At 34.7% G+C, this 19,564-nt stretch overlaps 1 long non-coding RNA gene across 1 annotated transcript in view; it reads left to right on the forward strand.

Annotated features, from left to right (window-relative positions):
• Positions 1–200: 200 nt before the first annotated feature.
• The window catches only part of LOC107308959, a 34,344-nt gene continuing 14,980 nt past the window's right edge, over positions 201–19,564 (forward strand). Inside the window, exons 1-2 of the long non-coding RNA XR_004306284.1 lie at positions 201–240; positions 11,097–11,178. This is a non-coding gene — a long non-coding RNA (uncharacterized LOC107308959). The remainder of the gene's footprint in view (positions 241–11,096; positions 11,179–19,564) is intronic.

Genomic DNA, 19,564 nt, shown 5'->3' on the forward strand with positions numbered 1-19,564 from the left:
TCTATGATTCTGTGATTTCCTGAGAGAATAATATCCATCAATATGTGTCATGGTTTTGTAATTTTTGCTATTGGTATTCCACATCATGACATCATGTGGAGCACAGAGAAGAACTACACGTTCCAGAGGACCTCACAGTCAGAGAGGGAAATACGTCATAGAAGTGACACTCGCTCTCTCTCTCACTGTTTGGCAGTGGGTGTTGGTGTGCTTCCAAGCCGTGGCGCCTTCACTTTCAAAGTAGGCTTCTCAATCTTCAGAAAACCTCTCTTTCTTATTTTACTTGATTTATTAGCTTCAGTCATAATTAGATTGTATTATATTGTGTTATCTTGCATTCTGATATCATAGTTAGTAAAATAAGTTTTCCTCCTTAGTTATGTTTGTTTCCTTGATCCGAGCTCCCATCCCCCTACCCCTTTCCCTTTTTCCTTCCCATTTGTCAGGGGTTGGGGGGCCCACGGGCCTACTGCTCCCCCCGATCACGGACATAGATTGATGTAAATAACTCCGTGACAGTATGTTAAATATGGTAGGCTGATCCCTAAGTTACAGTATTATAATTTTGTAATGAAGACATCCATATGTGAGTCTTTGATTACTTAAATACATTTATTTTCATATAATGTTAAAGATATCAATTATTATGAGATCTGAAGCACTGCTCTCTGTTCCTGCCTGAATAGCTAGTTCCTATAAGCAGTCACTTCTCTATTTTAACTCGTCTACACATTGTTGTGTATAGATAGCATGTTCTTCCTTTATGTTTTATATCTAGGAGTGATAGGCTTTAGCTACTATATTGGAATATGTTTCATTTGAAAAACCCAAATGTTCAGTTTCTTGGATGACCACTGTGTAAAAAGTGGGTATTATCATGTTTTGCTCAAAAGGGTATTTACTCTCCAAAGAGGATTCAGTGCCCTGCATGGGGTGTGCACAGAGACAGCTATTGAACTAAGTTCAAAATGAGAGTAGAATTTGAGAAATGTTTCTGTGCCTGGCATTCTCTATTAGTTACTGCTCTAATGGCTTTGTGTATTTCCTTGCAAGCATTTTCCACTCCCCAGCAGTTTTGACACTATGAATAACACTTTTTATGTGAAATGCTTAGTTCTCACCAATATCCAAGATAGCTCCATAACAGGCTCTGCTTTGTAACAAAATCTGCTACGAATCTTTGAAGATGTAAACAGTATTCAACATAGCAAATGAGAAATGATTGGAGAGAAGCTATCAACACATATAGGAAGATATAATAAGGCCGTCTTACATTTTTTATAAGCATGACTATTACACAAAAATAGAAACGTGTAATAGACTTGAAAGCTCTGTACTGAAAAAGCAGAATTGAGAATGCAATTGAATGTTTTCAAAAGTTAAGAAATGTTATGTATATGGCAGTCCAAACAGTTTTAATCATTATTTGCTTACTTTTTGATAGTACTTTTATGTACTTTTTGTGTGTAAATGATGGACTTCTTCTCTACTTATGTTCTCTTTGTAGCAGTCACCATTTACATGAGTGTTGAATTTGTTCAAAGATGTCAATGCAGCTGATTACTTAACATTACTTTTCCATCATCTCCCAAGTAGGTAAACTGAGCAAAAAGATGCTAGAATGAACACAGCAAGGCTCTGGGCCTGCTGAACCAATTTAGACCTGACTCTTTCTTTAATATAATACAGTAGTTCAAAGCATAAGTCTGATTTCCGTCTGTGACACTATGCTACTTTGGAATTTACCTGTTTCTGACTTGCACCCCCAGCCATCTCTTTTGCTTTTTAGTCTTAGGCCAGGTATTCTAAGTGACATGCTCTTAGGGGCAAGTTCATAAAATCATTCATCCTTCTGCTCCCCCAGATCCTTAATTTTCAGCTGCCTGGTCTCAGGCACACAAGAGATTGGGGAGTTTTCAAAATCTCTTATCTGTGTTTTGTTTTTGTTTTTGTTTTTTTTTCTTAAAAATAATTACGTGGTGAATTTTCCCCAGAACTTTCTCCTGGAGGCATCTTAGTATACATTTTCATTTACAGCTGAAATCTTGTTTTTTGTTTTGTTTTGTTTTGTTGTAGACAAACAGATTTGGGAAATCACATTACATTAGTTCTTCACAGTATTTCATTATTGTATCCTCTTAGTGCTACTATAAACATTGAGATATTCAACAGACCAAAAGTTGGCACAATTAAGGATTTATATTGGATGAACCTGATTAAAATAAGCAGATTCTTGTCTTGCCAGTGTCGTTATCTAAACTAATGCTGTTGCCTCACTCCTCTATAGTGACATTATTATTAGACACTTCTGCTGGTATATGATGCACAGTTCTGTTCTTTGTATGACCAGCACTTATAGTTTCAGCTCATTTGGCGACTGCTTTGAAATGTAGTGGTGTGAATACGAACTACTGGCAATACACAGAGAGATTAATGCATTAACATCAAAGGCTGATCTCAAATCCCTCTAGAATCCATAGGAATTTATCATCTGAAAGCAAACAAGTTCTTGACAGAACTAGGTTTACGGTCTCCCAACTCAGTTGAAATAATTTCATGTCATGAAAAATTGGCAGAATTTCTCGCAAAATAGAGAAAACTTGCAAAGTGTGTTTAACACTACCTAGACAGAGATCCTATGAAATGTCTATTCCATTTGGTGTTACAAGCAGCAGAACAGAATCAGGACTGACAATTCAATCTCATGTAGTTTGCACTCCCTTGGAAAGTAATAGTGAATAAAAGCATGCTGATAGTAGTAATTAACAGAGGATATGATCCTAATGACTGATGCAGAAAAGAAAAAAGAAAAAAAAAAAAAAAGCTGCAAAGCAAATAAGATGATATGGAAAAGGAGCTGAGGATACAGGCAGAACTGAAATGGAATAAATTATTTTTCAGGGGCAAGTGTGCTTGACAAAATTGATTATATTGGAGCAAAAAATAAGCCACTGATTCATAAGCAAAAGAATGCGGTAGCAACATTAGATTGAACATATGTATCCTTATAGAGGTAATTTGTAGAAAAAAAATGTGAGAAGAAAGTTGTCATATGTAAATTGCCAGCCCTACAGTGAGGTAGGGAAACATTGAAATGGAATATTAATAATTATTTTTTTCACACTTATTAAAGTAGCTGCAAAGCTGGACAGAATATTTTCCAGCCCCTGTGATTTTATGATTCTGTGATTCAAAATAACAGTGAAGGAGGAAAATCTGAGAGTCGGTGAATAGCAGTATGTTCAGTTCTAGCTAGTTATGGACATGTAAATGGGAAGCAGTTCTTGCCAGAAACTTTAATCTTTAAACCTTACGTGTTTTTGGATGTCTAAAACAAATGCTGGATTCTTGTGGAGATCAGTGGAGGCACTCATGCCACTGTAGAATCCCACAATAGAGATGGGAGGTTTCAGTGTGTGGCAACACAGAGATCCCATGCGCAACAAAAGTTCCCGAACTCTTTTAGCATCAAGATTGCTGTATTTTTGACATCACATTATTCCAAACATGTACCAATCCATTTATAAAATCTGAATCCCCACAAGGCAAACGTTTGTTTACATTATCTTTTTGCTATTCCTACATTGATGATGAAATATGATTAGTGAAGACACAAAAGAGTACATATGTAATTATTGGTGTGGCTTGTTTCTTTTTTTTTTTTTTCCTTTTAATGGATTAAAAAGTAGAAATCATAAAGTGGATTTGTTTCTTGGTTATTGTTTAGTAACATAGTCATATCTAAAAGAAATATGCAAAGCATCTCCCTTTTGACACATGGGATTTGTTAAGTTAATTACTTTTGCATGTAAGGCTGTAAAATCCACCTTGTTTTTTGCTGACATGATCATAAAAGTATAATATCATGTGAATCCAAGTGAAATGGGTAATAAACTTACTGGTAGCTTGTAGGCAGTTTAAAAAATTATACTCTCATTAGCAGATCTTTCCCCACACAAGAAATGTCTCCTATTTACAATTCCTGATCCTGATTCACTTAAATTAGATTTTTGTTACTGAGTCTGTTGGATTAATTTCTGAAAAACAAAGGAATTAATAAAGGCCATCAAATGTGTCTCTAGATATCATAGTGCATTTTAAAACACTTTTAGGAAATTTTTGTTGTTTCATTTTCACAAAGTGTGTAAGAGAGAAAAGTAGGTGAGTGTGACAACAGGAGGTGATTGAGGAGTGCAGAAATGGCTAAAGGTATCTGAGACCAGGAGCTAGCTCTAATTCAATAGCTTGGCTCTATGAGGATGGAGTGGTAAGTTAAAATGCAAAGAACACAGAGCACAGGTGCTGCAGGCAGCATCTGCCTTCCTCAAGTCAGTAAAATATAATTCCAAAACAGCTGGAAATGTTTGCTGTCAAGATGAATTTTTATGTGGCATTCCTACACTTGGGAAGGATTCCTAAGGAAATGAAGAAATGGATTCCTATGGCACCTACAGAACAGCATGACAAGAAATATATATATATATATATATATATAAAATAGTGTGTGTGTATATATATGTGTGTGTGTATATATATATATATATATATGCTTTATTTATTTACCTGCTAGTATATTTTGAGAAAACTATTTTGTTCTTACCTTGCAGAATTAAGAGTCAACATTTTCTAAGACTAGCGTGCATTTCTACAGTTCCCCAACTTCTCAGTTTAATACAACAAGAAGGATTTGTGAACTCAACCATTTCATTTTCAGATGTTCACTAACTGATCTATTCAAATCATATATCTGGTTAGGGCTCATGTTAAACTGCAAAAATTTTAAGCAGTAGATAAGATATTAATTCCTTCCTCCCATCTAACTAATGATAGAGTTGTCCTGTTCTTTAACTTTAATGTGCAAGTGCCACTGACAGTTTTGGCTGTTCAGCCCACCACTGGCTCTGTTTTTTAATAGTACTACTGTAATTAGTATTTTCTAGTTAGTCTTTAATTTTTATTTTATTGCAATTTATTGTTTTATTTCATTATGAGTATTTATCAAGGCTAGAAGTAGTTGCTTCCATGTGATTTGTATTTCTCAATTGCCATTATTATGATGCTGAAGTCAAGGCAACCTTAAGTGAAGACACAACTGTGATATATAGAGAGGCTGCATAGCTTTTCTTTTTTACAGTGTAATTCAATCACCAGAATAGAAAAGCTCAAATAATACAATATTTATGTTGCAAAACAGTTTGTACATTAGGGTTTTTTCAGTTCTATTTGGCTCTTGCTAAAGGTCAAGGTATGCTTTTCTGAATAGAAGACAACTCAGGATTGTCAGACAGACACGGTATTTTTCATAGATCATGTTACTGGATCATGCATACAGCTGTTGCTACCTAAACTTTGACAAGGCGAAATCCAAATACAAATTTTGACATTATCTTTTATTGAATGTACTGATTTTTTTATTGGTAATGATATATATTAAATAAATATCCGTACAGCAAGAGCCATTTTTTATTCTTTGGAGTGTATTAAGCCTTGAAATTGTCTTTAGTAATATGAATTTTCATAGTGATTTGCATTTTCCAGCAGGTTTTGTTAATTTAAAATCCTAAAAAAGATATGTAATGGCAAGTTATTTAATATTGAATAAGCAATATTAATACTATTTTCTTATTAATATATATTGATTATGCCAATCAATGATTATATCTTTAAATTTACATTTCATCCCCTTGTCTACAGCATTTAAAAAAATTCTCCATCTCTATTAAATCAATTAAGATCCGTTCATTAGTTCTGCAGAAGTGAGCTTACATTCAAATAATATGAAAGATTTATGGGAATATATGCTTCTCTGTGTATCTCTGTATCTGTCTATGCATCAGCATAGCAGGGCCAAGTTTATTCCAGCTCACTGTTATGGCTACAGTTTCCCTTGCCATGTGGAAACATAGAATTTCTGAGATACTTGTTTACTTAATCCAGTTATGCTGCACAAAAAAAACCCACAACAAACAAACAAAACAAACAAACACACAAAAAACAAAACAGACTACATATGACTGCTTGAGCAAAATACAATGAAAATCAATGAAAAAGCAGTGTTGTTTGAATATCAAAGGGAATGGAAGAATTGGTGCAGTTATGTAGTGATACTGATCAGTCACAGCATCCTTAAATCAGGGGTAATTCCACAGGATTTCCTCTCTCTTCTTCTTCTTGCAGGGATTGCAAACATCATTTTACTTCCTTGTTACCACTTTTGTTTTGCAGTTTATGTGTGACATTGTAGATATGCTGCATAACTGTTTTTTGTTGTAGTTGTTGTTTTGCTTTATTATACTGTAAATTAGACCTGTCAAACTTTCAAGGTTACACTTTTTTTTGGTGATCTGAGGTTGATTTTTTTTCTGATTTTCAGTTATATTTCCATGGTTCCTCCTGTCACCTCCACCTTTACTTTCAAATTTTCTCTTTTTACATTCTGTTTATACATATCGGACTCCATGCAGCTGTCTTGATAGATAGGTTGTATTTGTGTATACATGTGAAAACTTAATTATGTTTTCTTTTACCAGTGTTAGTCTTGTATTCCCTCAGTATCTACTGTTCTCACAGATTTATCACACATTTCTGGGTGTAAGGCTGAGGCTTGAGTAAATGAAATCATAAAGAAGGAAAGGCTTTCTGGATTATTTTTAATTAGTAGATTAGAAGAGAAGGAGCTGATCAGTAGCAAAAGCCAAAATAATGATAAAAATGAAAGACTGGATTTTTTGCTGAGGTTTCGTTCAAATGATGGAGAAGGTATACAGAGCAGTATACTATCTGGAATATACTGAGGTCCCAGCAGCCTCTTCGTGCTCACTTAATTTGCACCTGTAAAATCATCCAGTTTTGCTGTAGGATGGAAACTGGGCTTTTAAAGAAGTAAGAACAAGAAAGTTGAACTTGAATATGTTATTTATTTTCCAGGACTGCTATATATTCCCAGAGAAGAGATTTATCTCACTGTGACTCACTTTCTCATGCTTTTGTAAATCATGTTACACAGCAAAATATCAAGACTAGAATGATACTGTCACTAAAATTCAATTCAATGTTGGTAAATAGAAGTTCAAAAACAAAGCTACAATCCACATGGATATTCAAGAAGGACTTTGGCATTGGTACTGTGAACATTATAATGCATAATTTACTGACAGATGGTCCATAGAGCAGGGTTCACAGCTCACAGATGTCCTCAGGAAGCGCTGATTGCACAAATACAGGAAAAGAAATCTCTGTCTTGGTGGAATCTCTTCAGAATAGAATTTAGGTCATTAGTCAACAGGATCATCTTGAGAAATTAAACAAGCATCACAGAGGGAAGTATACAGATAGGAATCTATCCTGAAGAGAATTAATTTTGCATTACACAGATACATTTTAGAGACATGTTTGCTAACAATCTTTGCCAACTGGCTAAAGAAAAGGAGTGAACTCTGTTTTGGATGTAGATTTACATATACACACACAAGAAAAAAGGAAAATATAACTGTAACTAAAATGGAAAATAAAATCAAATCTGAAGCATGTTGCTTCTTGCAAACATGAATGCAACTGATAATAGCCACATTCTGGGGCTTTCACAGGGTAGATCAAAACAGCTGACTCAGAGAACAAGAGTTCCTATGGTAATGGGGTTCAACAATAATCAACAAACATCATCCTTCAGAATGTTCAGCAAACACCTTGATTAGACAGACAGAAATTAAGCATTACACAATGTATGTTATTGTTTTACTAGTAAATCCTCTGCATTTCTAATCTGAGGCAATAGGAATCAAAAGAGAGTCCGTAGGAGAGATGTTGGCTTTTAAAATGTCTGAAAAGTAAGATGTAAAAGAACAATGAAAAATTTAAATATATTCAGAGTGAAATGAAAAGAACAGTAGTACTTCTCATATATGTGAAACACAGATTTTAAGGACTTTATTCTGCTTTCAACCCTCAATGAAGTTCAGACAAATGAGCACAAATTACATAAAATAGGGTCTGAGCATCATTATTGAGTGTCTAAAACTTAAGATTATGAAGTTCTGTAGTGCTTGAATTAAATTTTACAGCAAGTATTTTTACATTGACCTAATAGTTTATCTAAAAACGTTTTAAATTATTATGTATGATATTATGTAAATGTTGCAAATTATTATTATGTTTATAATTATTATTATTCTATCTAATGGGTAAAGCTACAGAAACTTTATCAAGATTGAGACTTTATCTCTTGCTTTAAATCTCCTTAAATATTTTATATTACTCAGTGAAAATGAAACAAATTATGAGTTCATTTTTAGAAGAATGACGAATTTGCATTATTTCACATTTTTGTTATTCTAATTGTATTGACAATATGCTGATGTTGTTTTCCCTCATGTTCTCAAGACAGTTTGCTGGAAAAAGGCTGCATCAGAATGTTAATGCTTTGTCGCATTTACTGTGACAAATAATTGTAAACTTCATAGCTCTGATATATCCAGTGCTCAACAGTGTTGTTCAGTGGGCCTTTTTTGCTTTAATGGAGCAGTAACCGCATGGAAAAGTTGAGAATGAACTAGCTATAAAAGTCTGGAAAAGACTGTACTCTACATTTTAAAGTCTATTAAACATTTAAAGATTTTTCAAATAAAGCTATAAGGCATTGCAATTCAGGACTATTTTTGAATGCTATGGTAGTAAATAGAGACTGCTCCATTTTTCAAGTAAAACATGCCAGCTAAAAGCTAGGAGTTTATCTGGGAAATGTGTGTGTTATCATTGAGTTGTCATATATTTGATATAAACATTTTTCTTTTTCAATATTCAGCTAGCCAAACAGTGAATGTGCTCTTCATCAGAATTAATTTATTGGCTTTCTTGCAGTTTATTTTCTCAATAATCAAGAAGATTTTCTTTCAATAAATTCTGTTTGGAACTGTGTCACTTAGGCAAAATATTGAATGATTTGAGGGGCTTATTGAATGCTGATATACTTATCTACATAGTCAATATTAATTGCATGATATTATAGGTTGATAGTTGAAGGGACTGTATAAACATGAGGGGGAATGACTGTTTACACGGGTTGATAGTGAAAGGACATGGGAATGGTTTTACTCTAAGACACGGGAGATTTATGTTAGATTTTAGGAGGAAGTTTTTCACACATAGGGTGGTGACGCACTGGAAGAAGTGGACCAAGGATGTTGTGAATGTCCCATCCCTGGAGGCATTCAAGACCAGGCAGGATGTGGCTCTGGGAAGCCTGGTCTAATAGTTGTGACCCTTCACATAGCAGAATGTTGAAACTAATTGATCATTGTGGTTCTTTTCAACCCAGACCATACTGTGATTCTATGATTCTATGATGCTTGGTAACAGTTTCAACATGCATGCGGTTGAAGCTGGTGAATAATCACCCTGCTCTGTAAAACATAAATATTCATTAGATTTAAGTTCACTGACTTAAACAGTATAATCTGCATAAAGTTGAAAAGATGCTTATGTGCTAGGCAGAAACAAGGCATGGAGATTTTAATGAAAGTCATTTACTTAAGGTAAGAGTTAAAAATCAGAAGCTTGTTGCTGATCATCTAAACTTAACTACTGTAAATCTCCGGACTCCTGAGTTCATGAGGAATGAGCTAAACTTTTGAACCAGAATGAATTTACTTATAGTGTATCAAAAGTTGAGATTTTCTTTGTGAGAGAATAAATTTAAATTAAGATGATCACTTTACTAAAAGTCTATCAAGGATAAAAATAAGGGTAAAACTCCTTTTGGATATGACAGAAAATAACAACACTACAGAATTGGCATGGAGAAATAAAACTGCCCCTGGTACTTTGGGGAGGGGGTTGAAACTAAATCATCATTATGGTCCTTTTCAACCCAGGCCATTCTCTATTTCTATGATAGTGTTTTACTCCATTCTCCATTATATTTTAGTTAATTCCATAGATGCCTTAGACCAGTTGTCTAAAAAGAATTAAGAAAAATACCTATTATCAAGTGAGAGATTCATGGTACAGGGGGTTGCTCTCCTTCCCTTTCACAATAAGGGAACAATTAATTGCTGCACTCATATTCTAACTTCTGCTACAGCTGAATTATTCTTAAATAACTCATTCAGGTCAGGTATTAAATGTTCATCCTTCCAAGATCTGAACAACCATATGGTAGGTTATGCATCAGAGAAATACCTGAATGTTCTCTTTAAGGGCCTCTTTTATCAGGTAGTAACACAAACACTTTCTTCTGGAAAAACTAAAGACTTTTTTTCCTTCTTAGACCTTGCTTTCATTAATGTACTTTTTCCATTAGAATTTTCAACTGGAGAATTTTTCTACAAAGCAGGCTGTGGCATGAAGATACTATATCTTGACTCTGCATTATACCAACTCCAGTTGTGAATTATTACTTTTACCAGTGCATGCATTTGTCTTATAAAATTAACCAGACAACAGCTTGCATAAGCTTATGCTGGTAGTCAGAATGTGTGAGTAAAGCTTTCATTTGTAATCGAATTTCTACTTCTGAATTTAAATGAAACCAAGCAAAAGTGCCTTACTTTGCTTTTTATGATTAAGTTCCTACTTCAATTTAGAATAATAACAGAACAGCAAAATAATTTTTGCTTTCTGGACAGTGTAGTAGACCACATCAAGAGAAAGTGCCTAAGCATCAGCTACTTTGGAGGAAGAAACCGAAAGTCAGCAAATGTTGCAATGAAAAAAATTTCTTTATTTAGTAAAAGAAGGATCTCCTTTCATAAGAAGAAAAATAGTCCATCTTTATTTTCTTATACATTGCTAAAGGAAAAGAAAAAAAAAAGAAAAAAAAAAAAAAAAAAAAAAAAAAAAGGCCTACAGTTCAAATAACTTAATTTTCTTTCTAATTTATTTCCATATGACTACTATAAGCATTATACTGTTGCACTGATGAATGGATCATATCACAAAAGCAAAAAGGTGCTAATCAACAATGACACATATCTGATGACAGAACTGTTGGTATTTCTTAAATCTTAATTATATATTTCTAAAACATAGAGATTAATTTCTGAGGCTGTCATTAAACTAATCATGTTATGTACATGATCAATATTTTTATTTGTTTTTAGAGGAAAAGAAAACAACAAAAATCAGCAGGAACAAACTAACTCATGAATATGGAAGTTCTTAGATTTTCACTAGCTACAGAAGGTAATTTTTCTAATTGAAAAGTCATTATGCTTAAATCTGTTCATCATTCTTTTAGTCAACAAAGTCTTCCACTTAGGCACTTAAAATGAAAGTGAAGGAAGATTAAAAGTAAGAGCATGCTCATCTTTTATTGAATAACTCTGATGTCTGAGGAGTTTATGACTGTTTCCATCTAACCAATATTTTTGACAGTTTGGAATGAATTTGGAAATACTTGCCAAAGAATCAAGCACACATTTTTTGTCACAGTAACTGTATGCTAGTATAGCTTGTGTGGATAAAATTCATAAATAAAAATTCTTAGAGGGATAACATTCCTTTATGAAATGTTTTTTTTAGAAGAGAACTCTACTATCTCAACCTGGCTTTTTAATTTGCTGAGAAAAATCTGTTTACGATTTATGTCTAATGTCTAGGACTTATCATTCAATTTAACATGATATAGACAGTTTTGTTTCATTGTTATTGCTATTATTCTGATGCATTTGCTAGATAAGAGTGTTCAGTAAGAGAATCTTGTCTCCAGCCAATAAAGTAAAGTTCTGTGTAATTAAGTCAAAAGAAAGTCAAGCTTTTTTTTCTTCAGAGCTGAAAGACTTAGGTGCCTCTGATCAAGCAACTTATTCCATTCCATTTTATGACTTCAAGTACTTTCTTCTTCTTTATTTCCATGTCTGGAGATCTTCAGCTTTTCAATTCTTCCCTCAGAATATACAAGAAGGAAGTCAGAAAAGCCATTCTCTGCACTCAATCATTAAGAAAAAAAGTAATTATCGGAAAGAAATAATGCATTCTTTACTGAATTTCAAGTTAATGTTTTATAGGTAAGATCTAATGAGCAGGCAATTGCTAACAGAATGACACAATTGCAAGTAACAGAAACTAGTATTTGATTGCAAGTAACAAAAAATATTATATAATATAAATAATATTATTATATATAATTATAATTATTATATAATAATATTATCAAAGATGTACATTTTACGTGAACAAAGAATTCTGACTATCATCTGCTCGTAGTTTATTCAGGAGTGGTGAACAGGTGCTATGAATACTAACCTGTGCACAATAATTACAGAAAAAACAAACAAACAAACAAACAAAAACCCTAGTTTTTATGTGAATACTTGTTATCTTCAATATATGTGAGTACTTATTATCTTATGTGAAGACTTGTTATCTAGTGATACAATTTCTCTTTTTCGTAATTATTTTACACACACAATAGTGACATGGAATCTTTTTTTTTTCCCATTGGTGGCATCACATTGATATATTTTAGTTTCAAATTTCAGTTTAATGCACAACTCCACCACAGTTATTCCTTTAAGTTAAAATTTATACTTTTCACAAAACAGGACATATACTGCTTTAAGATCACGTACGCTGTTTATTTGCATAACATTTCATTGCCTGGTATGACAAAATAACCACAAACTGTGCTTTCAGTTTCCAATTTAAAGAGAAGAAATTTTGTATATCTGAATATATGTAATAAAATAATTACTGTGCAAATTCTGTTTTTGAAATCTGGTCCGTAAATGGTTATACTTCACTGAATAAAAGCAAATAACTGCAGCACAGCTCTTTTTCTACTGATGTACTCATGGGCCTTAATTTTCAGGAGAGAAAATTTAATTTATTAATATGAGTGCCATTTAGTCTAATTTGTGGTAATCTTGTTTATTTCTTCTGAAAATAGATGAAACTCTTCATCTCTGTTTCCTGGTATATCCCAGATGCTGTATGAAATGGAGCAAATGAATCATGGGGAAAAAAAAGAGAATTTCCATGCATGTCTGTTCATCAAATAGATAGCTGAGTTGATAGAGCTCATGTCAAATAGAAGACAATGCATTTGGACCTATACATACTAAAACAATCCTTGCAATCAAGGTTTTATGTTCCCTTTAATGCCATAAAAGAACTATTACCTATCCTCCCTGTGTTATCTCCCAGTATTCTGGCACAAAATCACTTTTGGAAGATTACCTGCATTTTCAGGTCTAGATTGTGAAGGATAAAATTTATCCAGTTGAACTGTTTCAATCCCATAGTGTATTTTGTATACTTTAATTTTTTGAGACATAGAAACCTATACTCGGGTTGCTTGATTTCTTGCTTATAAATTTACAAACTACAGTTGATGAGCTTGGTGAGGTGCCCTTAAACTTGATGAAAGGATTTTCATAGTCTTTATTGTTACAGTTTTGTAATTGTATAGAATATATAGATATTAAAAAATAAAAATGATAATTTAAATCAAATTTCCACTTTAATAAAAATACAAAAAATAAATAAAGTTAAGTACAAATGCCCCTCAGTGCATATTTTTCTGTACAAGAGGACTTAGTTTTCATTTCTTCTCTCTTAGTTTTTAATTGGTCACCAATGCTGTGTCTTTGGTTTAACAGTCTTTCTAAAGATGTTATAAAACTTCTGTGTCAGGGATGTCAACCCTTCCTCAAAAGGAAGCACCTCATATATTCTTTCAATCTGGCATCTCTCATTACAGGAGTTAAAAGAGCTTTTGCACAAACAGTTCTCTCTTTGGAAGCTGAAAGCAGATTTCCATCATCCAGAAATGTGAAAATCCACAGGATGTCCTCTGGATAATTCCTGAGAATAAGGAGTGATACTAACAGTAAAGGCTGCCAGTATATCACAATATTAATCAGTTTAAAGGAAATAATAAGGCTAATTAGTCTGCTGTGTCATCTCTTTTAGAAGGGCTTAGTTCTACAGAAAAATGAAGTGTTGTACCTTCCTTCCTTAATTGTCATGTGAAAAGACCATTTCAAATGTTTTTTGTTTGTTTGTTTGTTTGTTTGTTTGTTTGTTTTCATGTTTATACATCGTCAATAGCTAAATGAATCTAAGAAATAAGTACTTCAAAATGATCGTTATTCCATGTCCGGGAAATCATATAGAATTAGGAACTCTGTGAAAGAGGTTAAAAATGAATAAAATAGAAAGAGTGAATAAGCTCAAAGTTAATACTTAGTTCCTTTGTTTCATCTGAGATATTCATGATGCAGCTGAGGTATATGTAGAAAATATAAAAGCAACCATTACATCACAAGGCAACTTAGGCACTGATTCAGGAAGAGCATGGTTAGCTGCTTACATGGAGAGGAATTCAGGTTGATAGAGAAGCAGGTCATGTTGGGAATAAATAATAAAACATAAATATGCTTTGAGAGCAGAGATTTCTGTCCCTAAGCTAGTCTCGAAAATATACAAAATTTTACTCTGCTACCAGATCCTTTGTGAATTGCCTTAGTAGTTCCAAGTAGGGAAAAGGCATGGATGCACTACGTTATATGATAACTCTAAACAGAAGTATCATAGTTTTGAATTTACCAAAGCACTGGATTTTCTTTGATTTATGGATGAACTTTGAGTTATTATTTTTGTTTAATTGATTTAACACACATATTTACAAAGACATAAAAGTAAGAAATAGTACATACTATTCACAATTATTTTGCCATTTGAGGAAATACGAATAGAAGAGTAATTTCAAGCAATATGCTTCTTTCAAGTAATCGAAATACAGGAATTGTTCTGTGATGAAGCAAATTTTGACCCTCACAACACATGATGCCCACTTTCTTCTTTTATAACAAAATTATCTTCAAGTACTTCCAAATGATGATTTCTCTAGACATACATTTACATTCCTTCAAAATACCTTATAACCGCTTCAGAAATAAAACCATGCAAAAATTCTTTAAAAGAACATGTTCATCACTACTGTTTTCCAAAATTTCTTATTTTTACTTTCACTTTGTAAAAACATAATTGATCGCTTGAAGATTAAGATATTCTCAAAGTATTTTGCAGCAATCTTTAATATAGATACTGAAATTATCCTTGTGAAAGTGTTTATATTATTCTATTTTTGAAGTATTCTACTAAAAAACTTTAATAGAGTTGAGGAAGATATAGTAGATGGCTTAGGCTTTACAATAATAAGTATTTAATTAGATGGTTAAGATCTCAGAACCATTTACAGGAATTATATTACTCCTGTAAGCAGTCAACACAGCTTCCAGAAAGCTTTCAGTAAGTTTTCTCTGGAGCTTCCAAGGCCATAGGTGATGTTATTACATTTAGCAATTGCATTAGCAAAGTCCTGCATTTCTCGAATCCACAAAAATTAAGCATCCAGCCTATAGTGTTCCACTGCTGAGTCAGCATCATTTTCAGCTAATTTTTTTAACCTGAGTTCTTCTAACTTCAATTTGATGCTTATTAATGTTTTTACATAAGTACTTCAGAATGATGAATAGCTGCTCCTTGTGTTCTTCACAGTTTTTTAAAATTCTGCCATATCACAACTTATTTTTTCATTTTTCAAGGCTTACTTGGTTCAGTTATTCCTTGTTAAAAAGTTGTGCCATAGGTTTCTCGGTTCTTTTTTGCCCATTTCTTTACTTTTTTTCAGTTTTTACAATATGTCACTTTTTAAATGTGAGGTCAGAAATCTGTGTCATAATGATTTTTTCTGCTTTATTTTCTATTTTCCATACTAATTCCTAACACCTGTTTTGCTTTCCTGGCCTTTGTTGAGCACTGATATGCATTTTCGTAGAGCTCTGTAAACAAAATGCTTAAAACTAAACAATATAAGCCAGACGGCCCTGGTCTGAGCTGAACTGGGCCTTGGGCCATGTACAGGGCTAGGAAAGGAGGCCCCACAGCTGCCAGTTGATTGCATGACCTTTATTTACAGCATTGCCCTAAATGAGAGAACATGACTCAACAAATTCCATAAAAGAAAAGGCTGTTCTTCAGTCTTGCAATGCAGTTGTGTTAGGTATTCATGTTAGTATTATAAGACTAGAAATAGATATGAAAACACAGTAGCATTTGCCACTGATACAAGTTTAGAGAGGATTCAGAAACTGACCAAAAAAATTATTCTGCAAACTGATGGAAGCATTAGTAAACTGTCACCTTAAAGATTACTGACAACATAAATATAATTCAGTTTCTACCATGTCAAGAATGAGTTGCCCTGCATCTAAATAGACCATATGAAACCATTTTAGAGTTGAAGGGACTCATATGTAATCTCTGTTCGGAAATGAAAATCAAATCTCAGTTCTCATTGAATTGAAACATCTCACACAATGGTGACAGAGTAGATAAAACATTTATATAAAAAAAATAAATGCCATGTTGCCCTGGGCTTACTGATAAATGCTGCTTTATTAGACACAGGTATTCCCGAAGGTACACATATGACTTTTATTGATTTCCTTCTGTTTGTATTTTGATAATCATTCAGAGTTCCAGTGCTTTCCAGTATTTCCATATGCTGAGTCAAATTGGCCTGAGAGAATGGACAAGAAAAACTGTAGAATCACTGTCTCGCTCCAGTTTATAGGAAGGAGGCAAGTTTCTTTTGATATATTACACCCAGCATGCAATTAAGAAACAATGGTTCAAATGTTGGTCCAACCAGTTTATTACAAAGAATAATCAGCCGAGAAAATGGGGAGGGGAGAGCGGTAACTACCAAGAATTAGGGTGATGGGGATGGGAAAGCGGGCAATAGGAAAGGTAGGAAGAAAGCAAGAATTGAATAAAGTGGGGATAATCACTACCTGGATGCAGCAGCGTCCCAGCACACAGTGTTCCATCGGTCCACGGTAAAAACGCAGGGGAGAGCAGCAGCAGAAGGGAATGGTAGCAGAGTGACTGGCCACAAGCAGCAAGCTGGTGCAGTGCAGAACAGGTGGTGGAGAAAGCAGCAGGGTCTCACAGAGCAAGGTCTCACACAGCAGGCCCAGGAGAGTCTGTTGGCAACAGTAGGGCAGCAGTAGAGCAGCAGCAAGGGATCTGAAGCCAGATACCTGTCTTGTTCTTCAGTGTGCTGGTGTCAAGTCGTGAGGCATCTGATATCAGAAAACCTTCTTGAACACGTTGTGAGGCATCTGATATCAGAAAACCTTCTTGTTCACATTGTGAGGCATCTGTTCTCAGAAAACCTAACTTCATGGTTGCTGATACTTTTTTAATCCTTTTCCCTGCCTACTTGACATTCCTGGGTGCTTGGGTAAGAGACATGAGCAGTACCTCCCTGAGATGGCTGTCTTCATTGAGATAAGCCCACACAAAAGACCACTTCATGGCCATTCATCTGCAGCTTATCTCTCTCATTGTCCCTGGCCTTGTCCGTCTGTGTCCCTCAGACAAAGGATTTCTCAACCCTTGCCCAGGATTTGCTTGGACTTGTCCATCCTCAGCAAACTTTGAGGCTACTGTAAAAAGCATGGCCTCTTACAATCACTGAATAGGAGGGACCTTGGGAGGTCACCAATTCCATCCACATCTTCAAAACAGATTTGAAACACTAAATTCAGATGAGGTACATTAGACTTTTTTTCAGGAGAGAGAAGAACTCAAAGAACAGAGTTTCTCTTGACAACTTATTTTAATGCTTAATCATCTGATATGAGAATGTTCGTTCATTTATTTGTTAGTCTGTTTTTCCCAGTCCTACAGTTTCAAATTGTGCTCACTTTTGAACCATCTTTCACTGGGTTTTTCAGAGGAAAGTCTAGCTCTATCTCTTTGATTACCCACATGTAAATATACAAACACTGCTATTTACTCTCTCCTTAAACTTTTCCTTTTTAGACAAAATAGCCAATTTACTGTTAAGCAGGAAAATCCCTTCCTCAGCTGTGCTCCTGCTCATCATTCTTCATGTATCAGCTTTCCTCCTTGTCAGCATTTACCTACTGTTACTGCTACAGTCTGTACAAATAGAGACTCAGTGATGGCACAGCTTCTTCAGAGAAAAATAGCTGCAGTGATTATGTTAATGGGATCACTGATTTCATGAGTAAACATACCTTTTAGCTGTTTTGCTACTTCATGTGTCACTAGCTAGGTCAATGAAACATCTTGGTCAAGTACAAAAATATTAAAAACTCAGTTATTTATTTGCATTTCAATAGTACTTACAAAATGCAATAAGTTGAGACCCTGGTATTTGAGGAAAAATGTGTTCTACATGTCATCAATTTACAAGCAATGAGCCGATAATGTTCCAATTAGAAACTTTTATTAATTGTAGCGGGTAAAACAAAAAGGCAATTCAGCGCTGGGCGACAGGGGAATCCTCGTTCCTCCAACTGCCGCACCTTCCCGTCCCTTGCAACTTCTTTTGTAAGGTCCATCCCGAGTGTATTGGTAGCGTTTTAATTGGTCGGTCGTGATCGTGCCACTTGGTGTGTCGTTCCTTGGTTGGTCCTTCTGTGAAACTTTGTATCCATCGGGGCGCGCTTTGCCTGTAACTATGCAGAGTACACAATCTACCCATAAAATTAGAGTGTCTGCAACCCTTGTGGCCTCCATATTCCACCATCACATCCCGGTCCTAATGAAACAAGCACTCCACCACAATGCTACCACATCCCGGTCTTAATGAGAACATTTTATCACACAGTCCCCCTTTTCTTTTATTGTACTATTTTGTTTTGCTCATTAAACCGTTTTAGTTCTTGTCGACTCCTGGGCTCTTTTTCTTTGTTCTAACTGTTTTCTTAGTTCAGGCATTGTAATCTATTGCTAACCTACCCGTTGGATCAACGTAGGTGCAACATTGTTTTAAGAGCCACACATAGTCCCCTTGTGCAATAGGAGAAGATCCAAGCCCCCTTCTATTTTAACACTATTTCTGATGGGACACTTAAATGACTCAATGTGTCTGTACCTCTGTACCCCAACCCTCATTAATGAAGACTTAATATTAATTATCAATTGAGCTAGTTTTAGATAGGCAGTTTTCCCACTGCAGTAGTGAGTCTTTAATTGTTCGGGGGAGTTATTTCCAGTCTTGGGGTATCTGGATTCTAAATCTTTGGATTCACTTCAAATGGAGCAGACTCCTCCACATGTTTGTATACTCCTGTTGCCTCGCCCATCGACTCGTTGGCCTTCGAGCCATGGGTGTATAATCTTCTCGGCACAGCAAGAGTATTCTTCAGGAGGGGCTGGTTTTGCTTCCCTTTTAAGTGGGTCTTTGGGGTACTGCACCCTATTCTTTTTCCCACTGGTTATACACTTAAGTGATGCTGGTAAGGATCTAAATTCACCCCCAGGTTACCCCCTTCTATTAAAATTTCACGGCCACTCTGAAGGCTAATAACCAATTTGTGTATCCCTGTTTCCGCAGTGGGTCCACTACCTTTCTAAAACTATATCCAATCAGTTGCATTCACAATAGTCAAAATATTCTCTCTACATATAATTCTATACTGATATCTGTTATACAATCATTGTTAATTCATGTTCTCATTTTCCTTGACCGGAGGGGCATCCATGAACAGTTTATACTTTCAAATCACCCGCTGACTAGTGACTC

Source organism: Coturnix japonica, chromosome 1 (assembly GCF_001577835.2).
Source record: "Coturnix japonica isolate 7356 chromosome 1, Coturnix japonica 2.1, whole genome shotgun sequence".
In the NCBI taxonomy this organism is placed as follows: Eukaryota; Metazoa; Chordata; class Aves; order Galliformes; family Phasianidae; genus Coturnix; species Coturnix japonica.